The sequence below is a fragment of the Chlorocebus sabaeus genome, chromosome 1 (assembly GCF_047675955.1).
Source record: "Chlorocebus sabaeus isolate Y175 chromosome 1, mChlSab1.0.hap1, whole genome shotgun sequence".
Lineage (NCBI taxonomy): Eukaryota > Metazoa > Chordata > Mammalia > Primates > Cercopithecidae > Chlorocebus > Chlorocebus sabaeus.
This window is the reverse complement of record NC_132904.1, coordinates 89,534,552-89,558,811: the sequence shown is the minus strand read 5'-3', so window position 1 is coordinate 89,558,811 and position 24,260 is coordinate 89,534,552. Positions and strand designations below refer to the sequence as shown.

Sequence of the window (24,260 nt, the reverse complement as noted above, 5' to 3'; positions counted from 1 at the left end):
ATCTGAAAGGGCTACATACTGTTTGATTCCAATTACATGACATTCTGGAAAAGGCAAAATTATGCATACAGTAAAAAGATTAGTGGTTGCTAGGAGTTTGGGGTGAGGGAAAGATGAACAGGTTGAGCATGGAGGATTTTTAACGCAGAGGAACTGTTCCATATGATACTATAATGGGTAATACATGTCATTATACATTTGTCAAAACCCAAAGAATGTACAACACCAAGAGGGAACTGTAATGTAAACTATTGCATTGCAGACACTGCTGTGACTGAATATAAACCAGAAAGATTATTTGTACAATAGATAAACATAATAGTTGCTGCCAACAGTGTAATGAAATTTTATGGGAAGAAAATAAAACTCTGGAGAAGGAGAGGGAAAAAGACAAATAAGAGAGTTTCAAGATTTCTAGATGGTTTCTCAAAGAAATAAATCAACATTTTGAATGCTTACAGAGTATACTAGGATTTAAAAATTGAGCAGAACTGCTTTTCTCAACACCTATCCCAAGTTCAAATCAAATTAATATCTGCCCATAGAAGCTCATTGTCATGCATCTCAACAGTAACACCTTTTACTCCAGAGAGTACTTCAAACCTTTCCCAAACATCTTTCATCCAGGATATCTTGGGAGGCAGCAGTGATTGGCCCAGCTAGAAAAGAAGGAAACAGACTGTCAGAGAAGTGAATTGCCAAAGTTAGTGGCTGATGAGTGACCAGGGGCATTATGCAATCTATTTTATTAAGTGTGTAATGAGGTCCAGGCACAGTGGCTCACACCTATAATTCCAACACTTTGGGGGGCCGAGGCCAGAAGATCACTTGAGGCCGGGAGTTTGAGACCAGTCTAGGCAACAAAGTGAGACCTTGTCTATACAAAAAGTAAAATAATTAGCAGGCACAGTGGCATGCACCTGTGGTCCCCGCTACCCAGTAGCCTGAGGCAGGAGACTTGCTTGAGCCTGGGAGGTCTAGGCTGAAGGAGCTGTGATCATGCCAGGGCACTCCAGTCTGGGCAACTCAGTGAAACCCTGTCACTAAATAAACAAATAGATAAATAAATAATGTGTGACAGCTTTTACTCCTTCAGTATGAAATATACAAAGAAAATAGGCAAAATTTTCTTTTGGTAATCAGCTTGTAGCATGGCTGACAAGCACTTTTAATAATGCTATAAACAGTAACTAGCACACAGTTAATATCTAGTAATTACTCTGCATTACACATAGGGGACATCTGGATTCTTTTGTTTAATCCTTTCATCTCTATGTAACATATTACTGTGTACCGTGAAGAAACTGAGATTTACACAGGTTAAGAAACCTACCCAAGTTTGCCCAGGTAGTGGTTTCAGAGCTAGGATTGGAACCTAGGCTGCCCCATCCCAGAACCTGGGGCTATTTTACTCTTGCAGTGGGATATATTAAAATGTCTGGACCCTTCTGACCTCATAAGAAATATAGGGAAACTCAACAATGTTGAGTAGGTTGAACCCTGAGAGAAAATAGAGTAAGACTCCAGAAGTTCTTGCTGTCAGTTCTGAAAAAAAATGGTTTATATAGATCACTAGAAAAATACACCACTGCCTAGCATCGTGAAGCTGCCCTAATCTTTCCCTGAAGTGAAGAATGGCCTGGAAAGAAGGACGCTCTACAATAAAAGAGTTAAAACAAGACACAAGTACAAAGCCACCACCTTCTGGGCAGCCTCCCTCACATTTCCCAGTACATGCCCATGGCAGAAACCAGTTGGGCGATCCTGTAGCTGAGCCAGACTGGGCAGGGTCAGAGCAGGCATGTTCTCTCTGCTGCTGCTTGCATGATCTTTACCTTTCCTGACTTTCTCTTTCCCTTCAGGGGAATCAGAATGGGAGTTGCTGTGCCGGTTATTTCAGATTTGAATCTAATCTAACAGCTCAATGTTCAAGCAGAAGGGTCTGACTCTTCCCTCGGGATACAGTGACCCTAAGTAAGATTGGTCAGTGTTTCTCTGTTATCACCCACTGCCCAGAATCAATTGTTTAGCAAATAAATACATACATATTTAAATATATAAATATATCTACATATGAATTATGTGTAATTCAATGTTTGCCAGTTTATTCTAGAATCTACAACCCAGGAACAGCCAAAAGGAATAGCTGCACAGGGCAAGGGGTGTGTGTGTGTGTGTGTGTGTGTGTGTGTGTGGTGTGCAGAGCTTCTTTCCAGGCACACCATCACCTGGCACCTTGATCTGTTCACCAACATGGAAACTCTCCAGGTATACTGGTCCGAGTTTTTATAGAGCTCAGTCTCCAGTGCTCCTCAACATCTCTGTACCACCCAATGCGAACGCATCCTGGAGGTCTGTGGATGGAGCTGAAAGTTCCGATCCTCTAATGACTCGTTATTTCTAGTGAAAACCCCATCCTAAGCTGTCTAGGGGCCATACCCTAAGTCACTTCATTAGGATAAACTCAGGGGTGATCAAAAGAATCTCCTCCTTATGAATAACAAAAGACATACCTAGTACTCAGGAAATTCCAAGGGTTTTAGGAGCTCTGGGTCAGGAACCTGGGACAAAGGCAAAATATATTTTTGTATTATACTGTAGGAAGTTAAGTCCAGATCTAGCTGTGACCCTGGATGAACTGTATAAACTCTCTGTACCTCTGTTTGGACATCTATAAAAATCGGGATAAATATACCTACGTCACAAGGGCGTTATGAGGAATAAGTGAGATGCCTGGCTCATTGTTAGCACTGGTAAACAATAGCTATTGCCGTTACATTTTCCAGAACTTTCAGATTTGTGTCTTATTTAATCCTCAAGGCCAGAGCCAGAATGTTTTCTTTTCTTTTCTTTTTTTTTTTTTTTTGAGACGGGATCTCGCTCTGTCGCCCAGGCTGGAGTGCAGTGGCTGGATCTCAGCTCACTGCAAGCTCCGCCTCCCGGGTTCACGCCATTCTCCTGCTTCAGCCTCCGCAGTAGCTGGGACTACAGGCGCCCGCCACCTCGCCCGGCTAATTTTTTGTATTTTTTAGAAAAGACGGGGTTTCACCAGGTTAGCCAGGATGGTCTCGATCTCCTGACCTCGTGATCCGCCCGATTCGGCCTCCCAAAGTGCTGGGATTACAAGATTGAGCCACCGCGCCCGGCCCAGAATGTTTTCATTAAAAATTTTTTTGTTCACAAATATTCGACCATATTGACGCAGTACCTGATACATGTGATATTTTGTTACATGCATAGAATGTGTAATGATCAAGTCAGGATATTCAAGATATGCATCACCTCTAGTATTTATCATTTCTATGTGGTGAGAACATTTCAAGTCTTCTATTGGAGCTATTTTGAAATACACTACACATTGTTGTTAAACTATGGTCACTCTACTTTGCTATGAAACATTAGAAGTTACACCTTCTATCCAACTGTGTATTTGTGCCCATTAACCAACCTCTCTTTATACCACCCCCCGCCACACACACACAAATACACACACCCTTCCCAGAGTCTAGCCTCTGGTATCTATCATCCTATTTTCTAGCTGCATGAAATCAACTATTTTAGCTCCCACATATGAGTTCAAGAACATGCGATATTTGTCTTTCTGTCCCTGGTTTATTTCACTTAGTATAATAACCTCCGGTACCATCCATGTTGCTGCCAATGACAGGATTTTATTCTTTTATATGGATGAATAATATTCCATTGTGTGTATACACCACATTTTCTTTATCCATTCATCCAGTGATGAACACTTAGGCTGAGTCCGTATCTTTGCAAATGTGAATAGTGCTGCAATAAACATGAGATGCAGGTATCCCTTTGATATACCGATTCCCTTTCTTTTGGATAAATACCAGTAGTGAGATTTCTGGATCGTATGTAGATATTTCTCAAAGAAAAAAACAAAAAACATACAAATGGCCAACAAGTAAAGTATATGAAAAAAATGTTCTGACATAACAAAGTACCACAAAAATTAAAAAAAAAAGAAAAAGTGTTCAACATCACTTATCATCAGGGAAATGCAAATCAAAACCACAATGAGATATCATCTTACCGCAGTTACAATAACTATTATTTAAAAGACTAAAAAAAAAAATGTTGGTAAGGATGTAGAAAAAACAGAATTCACACATTGTTGATAGGTATATGCATTAGTACAGTTACTATGAGAAACAGTATAGAGATTTCTCAAAGAGCTAATATATGAATGTTCTCATTTTACACTGAGGCCCCTGGAGGCTAATCGTCCTGCCCAGGGCTCTATAGCCTGTGCGGAAGCCAGAGCTAGAACCAGCCTTGCCAGCCCCTCCAATCCACCTCTGTTCTCTCTTACTCTTGGGAACACACTGAGCTAGGTGGCCCATCCGTCGTTAGAACGTATCTCTATCAGCCGGGCACAGTGACTCACACTTGTAATCCCAGAACTTTGGGAGGCTGGAGCAGGTGGATGGTTTGGGGCCAGGAGTTCGAGACGAGCCTGGACAACGTGGCAAAACCCTTTCTCTACAAAAAATTGTATTTTTTGGATGTGGTGACGCACGCTTGTAATCCCAGTTACTTGGAAGGCTGAGTCAGGAAAATCACTTGAACCCAGGAGGCGGAGGTTGCAGTGAGCCTAGATTGTGCCATTGCACTGCAGTCTGGGCAACAGAGCAAGACTGTCTCAGAAAAATAAAGGAACAAACAGATCGAACCTCAACTGACAGTTTGCTGTGTGCCCAGCTCACACACGTAACTACCTCGGCAGAACTAGCTAGCTCCTGAATTCAGTGTCTTGGACCCAGGCTCCACAGGTGTGAAAAAGCCCATGCAGAGCCAGTGTAACTACAAATGGCCATCGCACACATAAAAATCATTTCTAAAATTCAAAACCTGGTGCTGCTATGCCTGACAGTCTGGTCTCTAAGAACATGATGTTGTGGGTCTTCCCTGCAGGGCTTTGACACACTGAGAGTGGAGAAGCAAGCTTATACATTTGAGCAGAACTGAAAGCTAAGCTACAGTTGAGGATATCACAGGACCCCCCCTTCCAACATGAAAAGGAGCCATATTGTGAACATAAAACCTCTGCTCACCCCAACGGCTCCATATACCTGCCAGGCTAGGATACACTAAGCATATCCTCACCTCCTCACAGGCTCCGCCCTCGCCCCTCAATGAGCTTTCTCTTCTTGCTACAATATCCAACTCTAGGACCAGGATTTTGCATGGCATCTCTTTATGGTCAGATGTCTTATTCTGTTGTCAGACCTTGGGTTCCTTGGTTTTCAGTTGGTTAAGTGCAGTCAGCACTCCTTTGTCATCCTTAGCCATGACCACTCACTGGGGCACAGTCTTAGGTGACCCACCTGGCTGTCTCATTCTCACCTTAAAGCAAACGCAAATATGACTACAGATGCATTAAAGAGCACTGTGGATTTTATTTTAAATGTCTTGGGTATACAGGGCAGAGTGTCATGTATACATCACATGGCAAAATAATTTAAGGCCCCCCCTTTAAACCATCCTCTGTCTTTTCCTAAAGTTCCTATCCCATCAGCCCCTGCCCTGAATCTCCATCTTCTGCTTTTTCTCCCATTTGCCCCAGTCTTTCTCTTCCTCTCCAGACTGTTTGTCTGTGGGTCCATCTTTGAGTAGAGAAATGTAGCCCTCTACTGACCTCCTTACCCATCAACCTCTTTGGCAAAACGAATGTTTGGTGCTGCTTTTCTTGGTCTCTCTTCTTCTCCAACTGGAGGAAGGAAATTGACCCTTCTTAGAAAGCAGTAGGAAAGATATGAAATGCCTATTGCTGACTTTTGTTTTCTATCACACAAATACTGTTTTATAATGGGAAAAAGAGGAAGAGGTTGAACATATATTAAGTACCCATTACACGCCAGATATATTTTCATTTCATACTCAAGATAGTATGTATGTCTTATACATCCAGGCATGTGGCAACTTACTTAAGGTCAGGGTCCATTTCTTCAGGGAATTACACCAATTTTGTTTGACCACAGAATTATGGCTGCTAAGGTAATGTCTAAATATTTTCATTAGAGGCCAACAATTGGAAATATAAAGACCTCATAAAAATATTGATGTCTGGCTTCTCTTAAAAAATTGGAGATCTGGTATGCCTATCCTGACTATAGCCAGAACCTAATAAAGGATGCCAGTCCCACCCAACTTAGATGGGGTCCTGGCTCTGCAGGACATCGCAGTACCCACCACTCCCCACTGCATTCTTGATGACGAAGTAGAATCAATTGCCATCTATCATCAAGCTTACATTGTTTCCTTACAGTAAATAGAAAAGCATAAATATTTTAAACAGAGGTAAATTAGAGACCTAGAGTGCTCCATGCTTCTTGTTCCTACCCACTGGTTCATTGGTCTTACCCGCCAGGTCCCTGTACGCATTGGCATGTGAAAGCCCATTTTACCGAGTGCTTCTTTTGTAGCTTCCCATGGTGCTGGTGCTACTGGATATTTGGCAGGTATCCCACAATTCCTGATGAATTGCAATGAATGGAAAAAAAAAAAAAAGAAAAAAAAACCCAGAAAGCTTCACTGTTTGTTTGCTCTACTGCTTGCCTCTCCTCTCCTTCCCTCTTCCCTGCTGTGGCCTGGGGAAAAGTAGCCCTTTCTCATTGCCTAGAAAACCTCAGTGTCCTTTTGGCCTACTTAGTCCCAAATCCTTTGAAACATCAATGACCATGAAAACAAGGGAAATATTTCAAAATTATCTATCTTAGCAGGACTCTATCAATAAATCATGGCAGAGGACTCTCAATGGGTAGTTTGTTATATGCCAAGTCTGTGTTAGAAATGAATAATTCACAGTTCTATAGCCCCCAGATTGATTTATAATCTGTTAAACCACTGAGTTTGGGCCTCCTTTCTCAAAGAGAGGAGTTCAGGTTTTGGCAGTCAGGCCCAGGGAAAGGAACAGCATTGACAGAGCAATGAATTATAGAGAACATCTGCTGCAGATTTTCCAGTATGCCTAACAGCGCCTTTTCCAATTGAGACAATTGGGTGACAAGGCACGGTTACTCACACCTGTAATCCCAGCATTTTGAGAGACTGAGGCAGGAGGATCACTTGAAGCCAGGAATTTGAGACCAGCCTGGGCAACATGGTGAAATCCTGTCTCTACAAAAAATGTTAAAAAAATAACACACAATTGGCTACCTGGATAATCAAATGTGATCTAACTCTTACGTCTTTGTCAGTGTTTTCATACAAATAATTTTAAGAATTAGGGAGAAGGGAATTCATTGTCATACCATCTGTCCAGACGTTTTGCTGTAGAAAATGTGGGAGTTAAAACTATAGAGCTGCACATGTATCACAGAACATAAAGTAAAAGAAAAGAAAATTGTCAGTAGTCCAAAAAATAAAAATATAAACAAAAACCAAAACCAACTATGTAACTTCTTTCCCAGTGAAACTGACGCTTCCTGGAGAAAGCATCAGTTCTGAGGCTAAGATGAAGGGGTAAAGTTAGGGTCAATGTAACCTCATTTCCTATTTATACCTGCCTCTCTCTATAGGCTACTTCACCTTTATTCTATACCACTGTTGGTGCCCTCCTGGCTTCTAATTAATGTATATTCTTTTCCTCAATTAGACCCAAACAGTATGAGGATGGGCTGTACTTTCTTTTGACTTTTCTAACCTCATTAGCACCTGCCATAGTACCACACATGCAGCAAGTGCTTAAAAATGCTTTTTGAATGAATGAAAATGTTTTCCCACTGAGTGAAGACTCTCTGAATCACTTTCCATCACTCTGTCCCTCTCACAGCTCTTTATCCTTGCTTGCCTCCTCGGCACCGAGGGAGACTCTGAGTGGAGCGGGACTTTGGAAGGAAGGAGCTGGGGCCAAATCTGCCTCCGGGTTTCCCACTTCAAGTCCTGCCCGTTTAATCCTAAGTCTGGAAGACTCATAAGAGGACTTATTTCCCAGCTGGGAGCAGTGGCTCACGCTTGTAAATCCCAAGTCTTTGGGAGGCCAAGGCAGAAGTATCACTTGAAGCTACGAGTTTGAGACCAGCCTGGACAACATAGGGCGATCCTGTCTCTACAAACGATTTTAAAAAGATTTATTTCCCCCAGTTGAACACTCATAAGGAGGATTTGCTTCCCCCCCGGCAGTATTTATGGTGTATTTTTCTTGGCGGGCAGGGCTCGCCCCTCTATGAAAAAATTGGGGCATGGATGGGCATCATCGCAGTATTATTGCCTGGCACATGCTACTGGTGTGGGCTCACAGAAAGGGCGGCCTGCTGCGGACCAGGCCCCTGAATGTATAGCATGCTGCTCACAGAGCAGGACCAACCTAGCTTTTGTGGTCAAACGGCCTCACACCACACCTCAAACCAGTCCACCAGCACCTCATTCTTATGCTATAAAAATGAATTTACCATACCCATCCCCAAACCTACAGGTTCTCTTTCATTTCCTTCTAAATACTCCTATATTCATCCACTTCTTCCCATTTTGCTGCAACTCTCCTGTAGGATATAAGATGACAACTGCAGGAACCTCTGATTAGTCTCCTTCCTCCTGCCTTGCCTGCTTCCAACCTCTTTTTCATGCAGAAGACAGGGCTTTTTTTATATTTATTTATTTATTTATTTATTTATTTATTTTTGAGATGGAGTCTCACTCTGTTGCCCAAGCTGGAGAATAGTGGTGCAATCTCTGCTCACTGCAACCTCCGCCTTCCAAGTTCAAGCGATTCTCCTGCCTCAGCCTCCTGAGTAACTGGGATTACAGGCACATACCACCATGCCAGGCTAATTTTTGTATTTTTAGTAGAGACAGGGTTTCACCATGCTGGCCAGGCTGGTCTCGAACTCCTGACCTCAGGTGATCTGCCTGCCTCGGCCTCCCAAAGTGCTGGTATTACAGGTGTGAGCCACTGCATCAGGCCAACAGGGATATTTTTTAAAAGGATAAGCCAGACAACTCCTTTGCTCAGAATCCTCCAGTGGTTTCCTTCACACTTAGAAGAAAAACTCCAGGCTCCTTCCCACGGCTGTATGAGCTGCCCTTCTCTCCTGCCCATGTTCCATCCTCTCCCTTTATTCCAGCTCACCGGCCTCCCTGCAACAGGATCTGTGCTTGTTGCCTCTCCTCTCTGAAATGATCCAATTCCCTGCTCAGCCCTGTCTCCTTCCTAAGAAACGAAGTTACAGCCAGAGGAATTATAATATCCCCACCACCCTAAGCACTGTCATGCCACCCTGCTTCGTTTTCCTCCTGGAGTTAGTATTAGCTGCAATTATCTACTTCACCTATTTCTTTACTTGTTTTTTATTTGGTTCCCCCTTATAACAAGGTACAAACAGCACACAGATTTGCAGATACATCATTCTGAGTTGATCCTCTCCTTTGTTGAGAGGATTCCTATAAGCTGTAGTTGTATACATAAACTGTTTAAAGATTAATATCAGAAACCTCAGAGTAGTTAGGTTTGGTCAACAAAAAGAAGAAAGAATTATTATTGGCCAGGCATGGTGGCTCACACCTGTTATCTCAGCACTTTGGGAGGCTGAGGGGAGGATCACTTGAGGCCAGGAGTTCAAGACCAGCCTGGCCAACATAGCAAGACCCCACCTCTACAAGAAAACATTAAAAAAAAAAAGCCAGGTGGTGGTGCACACCTGTAGTTCTAGCTACTTGGGAGGCTGAGGCAGGAGGACCACTTGAACCCAGGAGTTCGATAATGCAGTGAGCTATGACTGAGCCACTATATTCCAGACTGGGTGACAGAGCAAGACCTGGTCTCTAACTGCCCCCCCGCCAAAAGAAAAAAAAAAAAGAAAAAAAACAGAAAGAGAGAGAGAAAAAGAAAAGTATTGTTAATTTTTCAGGTGTGACCAATGGTATAGTGGTTATGTATCAAAAAAGTCTTGATCTTTCAGAGATACATGCTAAGATATTTAATACTTACAGATAAAATGACATGATGTCTGAGATCTGCTTCAAAATAAATCAGGGCAGGACAATGGGGAATGAAAATGGGTAGGCATCTTGGTGAATTGGCTGTAAGTTAGTAATTACTAAAGGTGGGTGATACATGCATGGGCATTCATTGTACTAATCCTTCTACTTTTGCACGTGTCTGAAATTTTTCATAATAAAAAGAAAGAAAGAAAAATATCCTTACAACATTTCCAGATGGCTATCCTAGACATATCAAGGCTCTGACACACATTTTAGATCATGCAGACTCAACTCATCCTTGTTTTTTTTGTTTGTTTGTTTGTTTGTTTTTGAGACGGAGTCTCGCTCTGTCACCCAGGCTGGAGTGCAGTGGCCGGATCTCAGCTCACTGCAAGCTCCGCCTCCCAGGTTCACGCCATTCTCCTGCCTCAGCCTCCTGAGTAGCTGGGACTACAGGCGCCCGCCACCGCGCCCGGCTAATTTTTTGTATTTTTAGTAGAGACAGGGTTTCACCGTGGTCTAGATCTCCTGACCTTGTGATCCGCCCGCCTCGGCCTCCCAAAGTGCTGGGATTACAGGCGTGAGCCACCGCGCCCGGCTCAACTCATCCTTGTATTGGGCTGTAAACATCTCATTTTAGCAGCGGGCAAAGATCCACAATGCCCCTCCCATAATGTAACCCCATGAGAACAGGGAACTTAACGTGTAGTGGTCATTCGAGTGCCTGTTATTCCCAGTCCCCAAACCAGCTACTAGGAATAATCAGACACTCCATAAACATTACAAAATGGCTAAATTGCCCATTTTGGTTAATGACCTTGTTATCATCCCAGTCATTCGAACTACACCTTCAGAGCCACCACTGCTGTCCCCTTCTCCACATCCTCTCTCACAATGGTCCCTCTAGCCCTCCCCAATGTCAATGCCCTTTATCACCTCTCACCTCCACTGTTGCAACAGCCCCTGACTGCTCTCTCTGCTGCCAGCCTTCTCCTCCCAACAGCATACTTTAAATGCTACCAGAGATTTTCCAAAGCATGCTGAAACCTGCTTGAAAACTTTTACTGGTTCCTCAGTCTGACCCCATGTGAGTAATAGGCATATTTTATAATTTCATAATGTCTTATAGATGGCAAAGCTCTCTCACATATGTCATTTGATTTAATCTCTATGGGCCTTTGAGGCAGAGGGTTTTTTTCCCCCATTTTATGCCAAAGAAACTGAAACTCAAAAACTTCAAATTAAAAAGCTGGTAAGTGACAAAGCTTGGGCCAGAATTCAGTGCTCTTAAGATAAGAAGTTATACACAACACTTTCTTTATTCATTCATCTATTGATGGATATTTAGGTTGATTCCATATCTTGGTATTGTGAACAGTGCTGCAATCAACATAGGAGGGCAGATCTCTCTTCCATATACTGATTTCCTTTCTTTTGGATAGACACCCAGCAATCAAATTGCTGCATCGTATGGTAGTTCTATTTGTAGTTTTTTGAGGAATTTCCATACTGTTTTCCATAGTGGTTATACTACTTCACATTCTCACCAACAGTATGTAAGCATTCTCCTTTCTCCATATCCATGTCAGCATTTGTTATTTTTTGTCTTTTTTTATAATAGCCATTCTAACTGGGGTGAGATGATATCTCATTGTGGTTTTAATTTGCATTTCCCTGATACTCAACTGTGCCGAATATCACTGATTAGTAATGTTGAGCATTCTGTCATATACTTCTTGGCCATTTCTAGGTCTTCTTTTGAGAAATGTCTATTCAAATCTTTCGCCCATTTTAAAATTGGGCTTGTTTCAGTGTTTGTTCATTTTGTTTCTGTTTTTGATTTTTTGCTATTGAGGTGTTTGAGTTCCTTGTATACTCTGGTTATTAATCCCTTGCCAGGTGAAGAGTTTGCAAATATTTGCTTCCATTCTGTAGGCTGTGTCTTCACTTATTGTTTCCTTTGCTGTACATAAGATTTTCAGCTTGATACAATCCTCTTCAGTCATAAAAAAGAATGAAATCCTTTCATTTGCAGCAACATGGATGGAACTGGAGGACATCATGTTAAGTGAAGTAATTTAGGCATAGAAAGACAAATATTGCATTTTCTCACTCATATGTTGGAACTAAAAACGTGGACTACTGGAGGTAGACAGTAGAATAGTGGTCACCAGAGGCTAGAAAGAAAGAAGGAAGAACAAAAAGAAAGTGGTTAAGGGGTATAAAAATACAGTTAGACAGAAGGAATAAGTTCTAGCATTTGATAGTACAGTAAGGAAATGATAGTTAACAATAATTTATTGTATATTTCAAAATAACTAGAAGAGAAGAATTATAATGTTCCCAACACAAAGAAAAGATAAATGTTTCAGGCATAGTGGCTGTGCCTGTAGTTCTTACTTTAGAGGCTGAGGCAGAAGGATTGCTTGAAATTAGGAGTTTGAGGCTATAATGCACCATGATCACGCCTGTGAACAGTCACTGCACTTCAACCTGGGCAACATAGTGAGACCTTGTCTAAAAAATAAATAAATAAATAAATAAATAAATAAATAAATAAATAAATAAGAAAGGAAGAAAAAGGAAAAAGAAACAAAAGGAGAAGATAATTGTTTGAGGTGACGGATATCCCAATTGCTCTGATTTAATCATTACACATTGTATACCGGTATTAAAATATCATGTGTATTCCCAAAATATGTACAACTATTATATATCAATTAAAAATATAGTTTTAAGAATAAGGAGTTAATGAAAAGGAATGGGACTTGCTTGGAGGTGGGTGGGGTGGGAGCAAACAGAGTGAATTAGATTATTCACATTTTTTCTGGATTCTTCTGTATTACTTAAACACTACTATAAGGTAGAGAATTTCACTTGAGAATTCACTTGACTCCCAGGAGGGCTGTTTCTTTCAACGAAGCTGCCAGGGAAGGCGGTAAAGTGTACTTCCATGTGGGTGGTCTGGCAGGGCCAGGAGACTGGGAAGGAGAGCTTTTAGCAGTGACTGCGTGTGCACCGCTCAGCCGGGAGCCACTTCTGGAGGCCTGTAAGAAAGCTTGCTGCGTTCATTCCCTCAGGGCTCTTTCTATCTGTAGTAAAGACTAATGGGTCACAAACCGGAGGCCTGTGCGCGAGGTGCTGCTGGCACCTGTGATCTTTTGATCCACATAGCATGAAACAAAGTTTTGAGGCAACATTTACAAAAGTCCACAGTCTATGTGGCTCCTCTTCAAACGTCAGAAGCTCTGATAGCCACAGCCTGTCTCCCAGCACAGCCACCACCGGCCGGGCGTCATGGCAGCTGCCCTCCCATGAAGGCCTATGCCTCCAGCCCTGCCTAAGCGGATTCACTTGTGCATCATTCCTGCCTGGCTCCAGGAAGCATCTAAGTTCGGGGCAACAAAGGTTCATTATTCTTGAAGACATTTGGAGTACATGTCACCCCAACATAAGACAGGGCTGTGAGGTTGTAGAGTTCTTTGTGGATTGTTGGATCTTTTCAATGATAACATATTTGTACAATGGATCTTTGAGCAACACAGGTTTGAACTGCACAGGTCCACTTATATGTGGATTTTTTCAATAAAAGTTATGGTGAGTGTGTCTGCCTCTCCTACCTCTCCCTCCACCTCCTCCACTCCTTCTGCCTCTGCTGCTCCTGAGACGGCAAGATCAACTGCTCCTCTTCCTCCTCCTCCTCAGCTACTCAACCTGAAGGCAATGAGGATTCATGAAGACCTTTATGATGATCCATTTCCACTTAATGAATAGTAAATATATTTTCTCTCTCTCTTTGGTAGATATGGGGTCTCCCTGTGTTGCCCAGGCTGGTCTCTAACTCCTGGCTTTAAGTGATCCTCCCAACTTGGCTTCCCAAAGTGTTGGAATTAGAGACGTGCATCAGTGCCCCCAGCTTCTCTTCTTTCTGATTTTCTTAATAACATTTTCTTTTCTCTAGCTCACTTTATTGTAAGAATATAGCATGTAATACATGTAGCATACAACATATGTGTTTATTGGCTGTTTTTGGTATCAGTGAGGCTTCCATTCAACAGTAGGCTACTGGTCATTAAATTTTTGAAAAGTCAAAAGTTACACACACATTTTCAACTGTATAGGGGTCAGTACCCTGACTCCCATATAATTCACGGGTCACTCATATATAAAGAGAAAGCTAATCATCCAATACTCTTTCTACCAGTCCACAGCTGCCTGACCCACACTTTTATCGTATTTACCTGTGATCTGGTCACACAGCCTGTGCCCATCTATCCCCATGTCCCTGTTTCTGAGCTCATGTCTTTCCTCTCACAAAGACATCCTTCCTTCTCACTGAAAGCCCCCCAAAACCAGTGACTTCTAGTTGGATTCATCCTTATATCATTCAAATCATTTCCTATACATTTATAAACATATATGTATATTGTTCTTTTTAACCTCGATGATTTATACTCTAATCTTCAATTAGAATGCCTGAATTTTGCCTGAATTGTTCACTGCTATATTCTCTGCACCTGCTTGATATATAATAAACCAATAAATATTGACTTCTTTGTTCAGTGAGTAAAATGAATGAGGAAACTTGTTTTCTGGCTTCTAATGTCTTAGACTTCTTTCCATGCCAGTATATATATCTCTGCTGAATTCTTTTGAAAGCTGCATAGTATTCGTGTGCCATAATAAACACCCCATGGTATTTATATTCTTTTCTATTTTGCAGTATTTCAAACAGCATTGTGGTGATCATCTGTCTTTATGTATAATACACATACATGCTAGTCATTTTTGTAGAAATAATTCCTGGAAGTGGACTTCGTTGCAGGGGGTGGGGTGGTCAAAGGATACGAAAATTTAAAATTTTGATACATACAGCCAATTGGTGGTCTTAAAGGACTATGCCAATTTTTAGTTTAAACAACAGAGTATGGCAGTGTCTGTGCTATTTCCTTTCTATCTTTAGGCATTATCTGTTTTGTAATAATTATACTTCCCCTTTTCTTCAGGAGAAGAAAGGGAGGAGGACAGAGGAAAAGTCAGAAATGGGGAGAGGAGGAAGGACCTGTGAGAAAAGAGAAATGGCTCAGAGAAATCTGAGCTATGTGAGGTTTGCAAAATTTTTCAGGTCCAGACAGGCACGAGTATGGGACTTCAGTCATGCCCCCAGCACCTATGCCTGGGGACAATTGTTTAAACTCATTTTGTTCCTGACTAGCTGTCTCGCCCATTATCTTCATGTTCTTGGAATTTGTGATACAAAGAACAGTGTATAGACAATTAACAGCTTACCCACATGTAACCGCTGCTGATTGAAGTGTATTTCAGGGTAATTTGAATCTGTGTTCCTGAGCTGCAATCCTCAAGCTTGGCTCAAATACACCCTCTACTTCTATTAAATTTGCTTCAGCTTCTTCCTTTTAATTCAATACCTGTAAAGGAAGTGAGCATGCTGTGCCCTGCATGACTCTACGGTGAAGAGAGGGACAAGAGGCATTTCATTTACTTTTATCAATGTTGTAAGCTTATTGCTCAATCTGGAACATTTTATTGGCTGCTGGTGCTTTTCTGTGAAATGCCCGTGGGAAGGTTTTCAGAACACAGGAAACTGTTGCCAGCATAAAAGAAGAGAAATTATAATTTGTTCTGCATAAATATTGCAAGTTACCACCATGTACATGAGGAATAAAAATTTTTTCAAAGCATTTTCACCTGTATTATCATATGTAATTTTCACAAAAACCATGTTAACATGTTTCTCTATTTATTTATTTTATTTTATTTATTCCTGAGACAGGATATTGCTGTTTCCCAGGCGGGTCTCGAGCTCCTGGCCTCAAGCAATCCTTCCACACTGGCCATGCAAAGTGCTGGGATTACAGGCATGAGCCAGTGCCCAACCTGTTTCTCCATTTTTATTGATCCTCCTGAAGGACAGAAAATCCAAGTGATTAGCCCAAATCATTTAGTCAAAGGCACAGACAAGTCTTAAACCTCTGTCTCCTGACTCTCATCCCAGTTCTCTTTCCTCCAGATTCTGCACATTTTAACAAATTGCCCTTGAGTCAAATGAAGTTCACGAAACACATCTGAGATTTTTCAGTGAATCTGTTCCATTGTGATGCCCTCAACATATTGTTTAGAACTGACCATGCTGACGTTACATTATGGCACCAAGAGGGAGGCAATGATTACTACGAAAAGAGCTCCTCAACCTGGGCAACACAGCAAGACCTCCATCTCTCCAACAACAACAACAATAATAATACAATTAGCTGGGCACAGTTGTGTGCCCGAATAGTCTCAGCTACTTGAGAAGCTAAGGTAGGAGGATTACTTGAGCCCAAGAATTTGAGGTTACAGTGAGCTATGATTATGCCACTGCACTCCAACATGGGTGACAGAGCAAGGCCCTGTTCTGAAAGAAAGAAAAAAGAGAAAGAAAAGAAAGAAAGAGAGAAAGAGAGAAAGAGAGAGAGAGAAAGAAAGAAAGAAAGAAAGAAAGAAAGAAAGAAAGAAAGAAAGAAAGAAAGAAAGGGAAAGAAAGAAAGAAGGAAGAAAGAAAGAAAGTGAGAGGGAGGGAGGGAGGAAGGAAGGAAAGAAGGGAGGAAGGGAGAGAGAGAGGAAGGAAGGAAGAGAGAAAGAAATCAAAAAAGAGCTTTTGTGTGTACACTTGACTCGAATCAAATAACATCCTGAATGGTGTAGAGCAGCTGAAATGATCTTTGCTGTCAATGAAATGAATACATACAACTCTAAGATGCAAGAACTTCTCAACCCAGGGTCCAGTTTTAAAACAAAAATAAACAAAAAACATTTACCTAGACTATATTCTCAAGGGCAAATATTATTTATACACTTTTGTCTTGCCAGTGCCTGGCATGGTGCCTAGCACGTATCTAGCACTATCTGCTAGATAATAACAATGACCGTGCACTCATGTTTAAAAACATAAAAAGTAGTAACTTCTCTCATGTTGCTAAAGAGGAACACAAGTATTTGCATAAAGTTTTTTGTCTATGTGCAGAGAGTATCTGTAGTTTTTGAGGTGCATGGAAATTATAATAATTAAGAGCAGTGATTTCAAAACCCAGATTTCTGTAAAAAGTCTGTTTGTGGCAATTTAAGCTTTCTCTAACCCTCTCTTCAAAATGCTTCCAGATCCATCCACTACCTACACTCCTACATTTCTAGATATCACTTCTAGGTACCAAAATCTGTATTAGGTACCTATTGCTGCCTAACACTGTCATCATAAAATTAGCATCTGAAAAGAACAAATACTTACTGTCAGGCCTCTGAGCCCAAGCCAAGCCATCGCATCTCCTGTGACTTGCGTATATCCCCAGATGGCCTGAAGTAACTGAAGAATCACAAAAGAAGTGCAAATGCCTTGCCTTGCCTTAACCGATGACATTCCAGCACAAAAGAAGTGAAAATGGCCGGTCCTTGCCTTAAGAGATGATATTATCTTGTGAAATTCCTTTTCCTGGCTCATCCTGGCTCAAAAAGCTCCCGCACTGAGCACCTTGTGACCCCCACTCCTGCCCACCAGAGAACAACCCCACTTTGACTGTAATTTTCCTTTACCTACCCAAATCCTATAAAACGGCCCCACCCTTATTTCCCTTCGCTGACTCTCTTTTCGGGCCCAGCCCGCCTGCACCCAGGTGAAATAAACAGCTTTATTGCTCACACAAAGGCTGTTTGGTGATCTCTTCACACGGACGCGCGTGACACTATCTCACAGTTTCTGTGGGGTGGGAATCTGAGTGTGGTTAGCTGATGTCTCTGGCTCAGGGTTTCCCACAAGGCTACAATCAAGATGTTGGCTGGGGCTGCAGCCATCCCAGGACACACGGGGAAACCCCCTTCCTTCCAAGCTCACTCACCTGGTTGTTGGCAGCTCACAACGTGACAGTTGGCTTTCTTCAAAACGAAAGAGTGAGAGAGTGAGAAAGGTGCTCGAGACAGAAGTGACAGCCTTTTTGTAACCTGGGAAGTAAGATACCATCACTATTGAAGTAGTCTCTATTGGGATGCAGTCACTAGGTCCAGCCCATATCTCCTGAGGGAGGGATCACACAAAGGCATGAACACCAGACGGCAGGAGTCGCTGGGGCCATCTGCCACATTTACCTTCTTACTATGCACACCTTCCATTCTTTCCTTCCTTATCTCTTCCCTTCCTTCCTCATTCTCTCTCTTCTTCCTTTCAGGGCTTACTGTAAGTCTCCAGTGGCCCACGAACTACACCAGGCATTGGGAATGCAAAGCTTATGAACGCTGAAGTTTGCAGCCCAGTGGAGAAGAAAGGTCCGGTGAAATAATGTTTTCAAACCTTCAGCCACTCACTGTTTTGGCCATGGACATGGGCTTCTTAAATCTTTTCTAACTCAATGTTTTTCTTTAAAGCGATGCACCTTTAAAATATGGCCTCATCCTAAACCCATGGTTCTTGACTTCGGCTGCCTGGTGGCGTCATCTTGGGAGACTATTTAACCTGGAGATGTAGGGGATGTGGCAGCCCGTTTCCCCATCCCACACTTGCTTTACCATGTACTTATGCCCACCCCAGTGGGGAGGGGACAGCTTACCTGGGAGGAGATCTATTCTTTTGCTCTTTGGAAACAGGCTCCAAGCTTTGCGCCCTATTTTTCCCCTGTTCTACCCTTCACAACATCCCCTCTCCTTACCCCTTTTCTGAGTATTCATCAACCAAAGGGCAGTGCATCAGTGAAGGACAAATCTCCTTCACAAAAAAGATACTTCCTGTTTGTTTTATTAAAAAGAAATGGAGCATTATTGTGGGCACTTGCGACCCCCAGTGGTAGAGAAGGGAAAATACATCCATTGATGTCGGGGTAGGAGAGAAGGGAAGGAAGCATCTTTCACCACCTCTCTGGAGGCTTTGTTTACACTACAAATGCAAAACAATGTCTCTGGGGGCTAAAACAACACACACAAATAACACTTCCAGCTCTCATCCCTTGTCCTGCACGGTTTTATTCACATCTAAGTCAGGTATCACCTCCACCAATACAAACACAGCCAGAAGCTCTAAGTGTCATGTTCCCTCATCTTGCCCTTGACCTCTTGGAGTACGGACTGTTAATGACCACAATCCACTGAGACTACCCCTACTCCTGCCTGCCGACCACCCTCAGTGCTGTTTAAAAGCTCAATCCATGAGCAGCCACCTATGCCAGGCTCTGGGCTAGCACTGAGTGGGGGGGAGCAAAGGTCAACCAGATGCCCACTCTGTTCAGGTCATCTGTCTGGATGTCCCCTCCCTTGTATTTACTGATTCTGCCAGGCAAGAGGTTGGGGAGGTTTATTCATTTCATTTAACAAATAGTAACTCACTGTCTACTGTATGTCCTGCACTGTTTCAGGCAATGAACAAAAATGACCTTGCTCTCGGGGAACTTACATTCCCAGCTACTGAACCTCATGTTCTTGTCTTTACTTAACCCCTGGGCCCCAGAACCTGCCCGAATGGAAAAAAAATCTTAGTGATTCTCCAACTCCTGTCCCCTGCAAGTGAGGTTACTGAAGCCCACAGAGGTAATGAGCCTGGCCTGAGGTCACAGAACAAGACACAACAGACTCTAGACTAGATCCCAGCATCTCTAGAGATAAATGTCAAGACACTCACAGCTGTGGGCACAAAGCTGTCTGTCTGGATGGATTTTGGGAAAGTTAGAGACCTAGTGAGTGAACATATTTTAATACATCAATTCCATCAACTGGCAAATGAATCAGGTAAAGAGAAGTAACTATATCTTTTGCTTAAAAAGCAAAGTACTCTCAGGGACTCACAGGCTCCTTATGAGACTGTCTTTCCGCCTCCCTGAATTTGGGCAGGGTTCATCTGGAAGCATCCTCTGTGGTGAGGAGAGCAGAGGCACATGGCAGTGAGAGGCCGCCCAGTGTAGCAGGAGCTTCTCCAACATCCGCCAAAGTACCCCTCCTGACCAAAGGGGCTAATCCATATCCTGAGGGACCAGAGGAGATAGTCGTATGTTGCAGGAGGAAAAGAAAAATTGAAGTCTCATATTTTACTATAAAAACCAATATGAGTGTTGCATTCTAATGCACTAATATATTGCTATGCTTAACGTAAAAATGATATTTCTACCCAAATTCTGAATAAAATCAATTCTGTAGAAGGATACACTATCTTTATGCAGAACACCTTACCCATTACCCCTGGGCCTAAGGGCCTCCCGTTTTAGCAGCACAGACCTGGTTCCAAACCCAACTCTATCTGTGGAATGTTAGCAAATTAACTTACTGCCCTGAAACTCAATTTTCTTATCTATGAAAGCAACACAAAGTTCTGAGCTCTGGAGAAAGTAAGGACTACTGAGAATGGTAATACCATTGTCAATACAGAGTTTTACAAGTTACCAAGCATTTTCCATGTGTTACCTTATTTTCATAGGAAGAGAGCAGGTTCTGGAAGCCAGTTAACCTTGGCTCTGCCAGAGTGGCTCTGTCGGTCTTGGGCAAATGGATTAACCTTTGTGAGCTTCCACAGCCTCATTTGTGAAAGAGGCATGATAATGACACTGTGGGTTATTGTGATAACTAAACACACTATAAGGTGTGCCGGCTTCAGTAAGTGGCACATCTCACTAGCGCCTGGAGCAGCTGCTGTGAGTGGGTGAGAACACCAACCCAAGTCAGACAGGCTTGACTCTCACTAACTGGGTGGCCTTGGGCATATCACTTAAAATCTTTGTGTCTCAGTTTCTTTTACCTGTTAAATAAGGATGAAAATAGTATCTTTTCAGAAAGTTGTGAAGATAAAATGAGTTACTATAAGACACACTCACAATAGTGGCTGGCTCAGAATGTTGGTTACTCCAGCAGGTACCTGTGCACAGTTGGTTGGCCTTATCATTGGCCTCTTCGGTTAGGAAACCAGAGGCTTAGAGAGGTTCCCCTCCATCAACCTGACTTCTCTTCACCAAGTGGAAGATCTGATATTTGAACCCAGCTTCCCTGATTCCAGAACCAGTGGTTGTTTTCACCGTGCCCCACACAGGAGTGGGGGTTGCATACGCTATGGTAGTTTATCTTCCACAGCAAGCTTTGAACCACTCGGGCACACGCATAGAGGTCAATGCCCACACAGTGTTACAGTGCTGCCAAATATAAATAGCAGAGATTCTCAGGTTAATTACCTCTAGTTCATGAAATAATGCATTATTGCTTCCTGCAGAGGTTGGAGAATAGAAAAAAACCTCTGTGCCCCAATGACTCGAATGGAATTTCTCTCTGAGATGAAGCAACCTTCTCAGTTACCTTAAGATACTGGAAGAAGCCAGCATTGTTCTGATACCTATATGAGCCCAACAGAGTTACAAAATGTAAAAATTGTGAGAGATCACAGATCGTGTTAATGAAGGAGAAACCTAGGCTTTTACAGAATTAAAGTCAGTTTCACTGAGTCTTCCTGAGGATGGCAACCCAAGTGAATCTTTGTTTCAGTTAGACTGCTCCAAAGCAGTGTATGAACCCACAACTTACGTATTAGATGGTGATGTGCTCAGAAGTTACGTTAAAGCAAAATCTCATCAAAGTCTGGGTGTGAGAGCACATCTGGTTATAGATCGCAGAGGGAAAATCATTAATACAGTCAGACGTTACATACAAGAAAAGGTAAGGGCTGAAATCATTGAGCTTATCTTTTCTAAAAAACACAGTGATTCAGGCAAGAGACATGAGAACCTGAGGCATGGCTTCTTCACTGCAAGGGCTGGCTGTGAGGCTGGCCAGAAGCAGATTTTTGCTAGTTTGTCTCATAATTATATTCTCCAAATAATAAGGAAGTTGAGGTCTATGGCTCTTAGACCCCTTGACCTACAGTGCTATATTTGTTTGATCTGTTCTATTTAATAACCAGAGGCTTCCTCATTTGGGCCCCACCATACATCCTCTGCCACTGAAAAGGGAAAAACAAACTCTGTTCCTTACTCAGTTACTTCACTTTTGACACAAGATGTGTGGGTTTTTCACATCAACAATTCTCCAATGCTCTGTAGACATTAACTGGGTGTCTTACAATTTAATTCTGAGAGTTAGCACAGACCCTACCATTAAAGGGCTCAGCCCCATGAGATGGCCCCCAACTTCAGATACCAATTGCAAGTACAAGGTTGTGACCTGTACTTCTGAGCAACTAGCCATAAATCAAGGGTTGCCATGAACTCCTCCTTGGGTTTAACCATTTACTAGAGTGGCTCACAGAACTCAGAGAGATACTTATGTTCACCAGTTTGTTATAAAGTTATGGAGCATGTAGACGAACTGCCAGATGAAGAAGTATATAAGGCAAAGTATGTGGGAAAGCCACAGATCTTCCATGCCCTCCCAGGGTGCACCGTGCTCCAGATCCCTCCATGTGTTCAGCAACCTGGAAGCTCTCAGAACCGGTCCTTCTGAGTTTTTATGGAGGCTTCATTATGTAGCGGCAATTGATTAAATCATGGGCCACTGGTGATCAACTCAACCTTCAGTTTTTTTACCCTCCCTGGAGACAGTGGGCTGAAAGTTCCAACCTTCTAATCACATGGTTGGTTTCCCTGCCAACCAACCGCCACCAGCAGACACTATAGGACACTGTAGCCAAAAATAATTTTATTTGCATACAAGAAGACATTTATCGTTTTGGAGATTCCAAGGGTTTTAGGAATGATTCCAAGGGTTTTAGGGGAGGATGAAATAAAAATGTATATTTCTTAGTACATAGCAATATCCACACCCACCTATTTAACACTACCACCCACCTCTGTCATTCTGTGTCCATTTTTTTTTTTGACTATTACCAAAGTTTATTTAACAAAAAGTTTAATATGAAAACGTACATGATCTAATTTTTACATCATAGAAAACAGTCCCTTTGGAGAGGGGACAAGAATTCCCCTGTTGAACAGCCATTTTTTAGACCTGTTCCAAGGCTTTTAACGTGATGATACTGTTTCCTTCTATTTCCACTGTTCTAATATTGTTCTGTTGTCCACTAATTGCCATCTTCATTCATTCATCTATCATAAGATCCATAAAATGACTGGATCCCCACAGTATTCCTTGGACATATCTACCACCATTTAATTTCAGTGATAACTTGTCCATAAGTTTTTTAAACTTGGGAGAGTGAGCTTTGTTCATGGTGTCTACTAAGCAGGTTCAGAGATGCACTGAAACAGAATTTATGGCCTCCATCACACTTCACAGATAGGCCCAGTGTTTCGTGTCTGATGTCACTCATTCCATTAGCCAATTGATTGTGGGCCTGTGTCCAAAATTTCAAGTCTTCTCCTTTGCCTGCAAACCTCCAAGCTTTCCTCCTCCCTTGCTTTCTCCAAGCCCATGACCCCCTTCCTACTACCACGGAGAAAACAGAAGCTATCATAAGAAATGCTCATTGCTTCCGCAGACTCACCTCTCATTGCATCAACCCCTCAATCTGTCCTGTTCCTGGAGAAGAGAGGCTCTCTTCCTAGGCAATGTCTGGGTCTCGGCCTGCCTTCTTGAGGAGCTTACACTATATTAATTTTATCTGTTCTCTCATAAATCTATATCTTAGTCTCTCCTGGCTCTTTCCACTCAGCATTTGGGTGAAGTTCCGCCTCTCCCATCTTAAAAACCTAATGAAAACCCTCCTTGATCTCATATCCCCCTTAAACTACTTCCTTACGTCTTTTGTTAGTGACCAGGTTCATTCTGCCATCACACAGCAATCCAATCACTGTAATGATGGATTTCTGCGAAAGAGAAAAAATTTTATTCACAGTGCTATTGTGCAAGGCAGCAGAAAAACAAATCTCCAGTGGGCCTCCCCAAAAATAGAGCTTGGAGGTGCTTCCGAGAGAGAAAGCAGGATGGTCTAAACAGTGGGAAAAGGTGGTTGGTGGGTAGGAAAGGTGAGGTTGTTGGGATTTCTGCAAGCATAATTGAGTTAATGTTTTCATTCATTTTTTTCATCCAACAGATTTTTGTTGAAGATAGAGTTTGTGTTAGTCAATTTTCTAGGTGCTAGAAAATAGCAATGAAGAAAGGAGAGAGAAAAACCTCTGTCCTCATGAAGCTCACTGTTTAGCAGGAAGGTAGGAGTGGGGTTAAATAGGGTGATCAGGGTCGCTTGCCTGAAAAGGTCACATGGAGCTAAGGAAGCGAGCCGTGTAACACGAGAGGGAAACGCATTTCAGGCAGAGGGAACATCAGTGCAAATGCCCTGGTGCAGGGATGAGAGGGCGAGCACTTGACAATAATGTCAGAGAGTTAACGGGGGAAGTAGTGTATGTGCT

General features: G+C 42.4%; 1 long non-coding RNA gene and 1 pseudogene across 1 annotated transcript; both read right to left on the bottom strand.

Moving 5' to 3' along the window:
* Positions 1–12,820: 12,820 nt before the first annotated feature.
* Positions 12,821–18,726, bottom strand: LOC140712967 (uncharacterized). The gene is made up of 4 exons (XR_012094869.1): positions 18,540–18,726; positions 17,835–17,937; positions 17,231–17,395; positions 12,821–15,869 (listed from the first exon to the last, which is right to left on the bottom strand). It is a non-coding gene; the product is annotated as an uncharacterized lncRNA (long non-coding RNA).
* Positions 18,727–22,893: 4,167 nt separating this feature from the next.
* On the bottom strand, positions 22,894–23,121 carry LOC119626468 (small nuclear ribonucleoprotein G pseudogene; annotated as a pseudogene).
* Between the last annotated feature and the right edge of the window lie 1,139 nt (positions 23,122–24,260).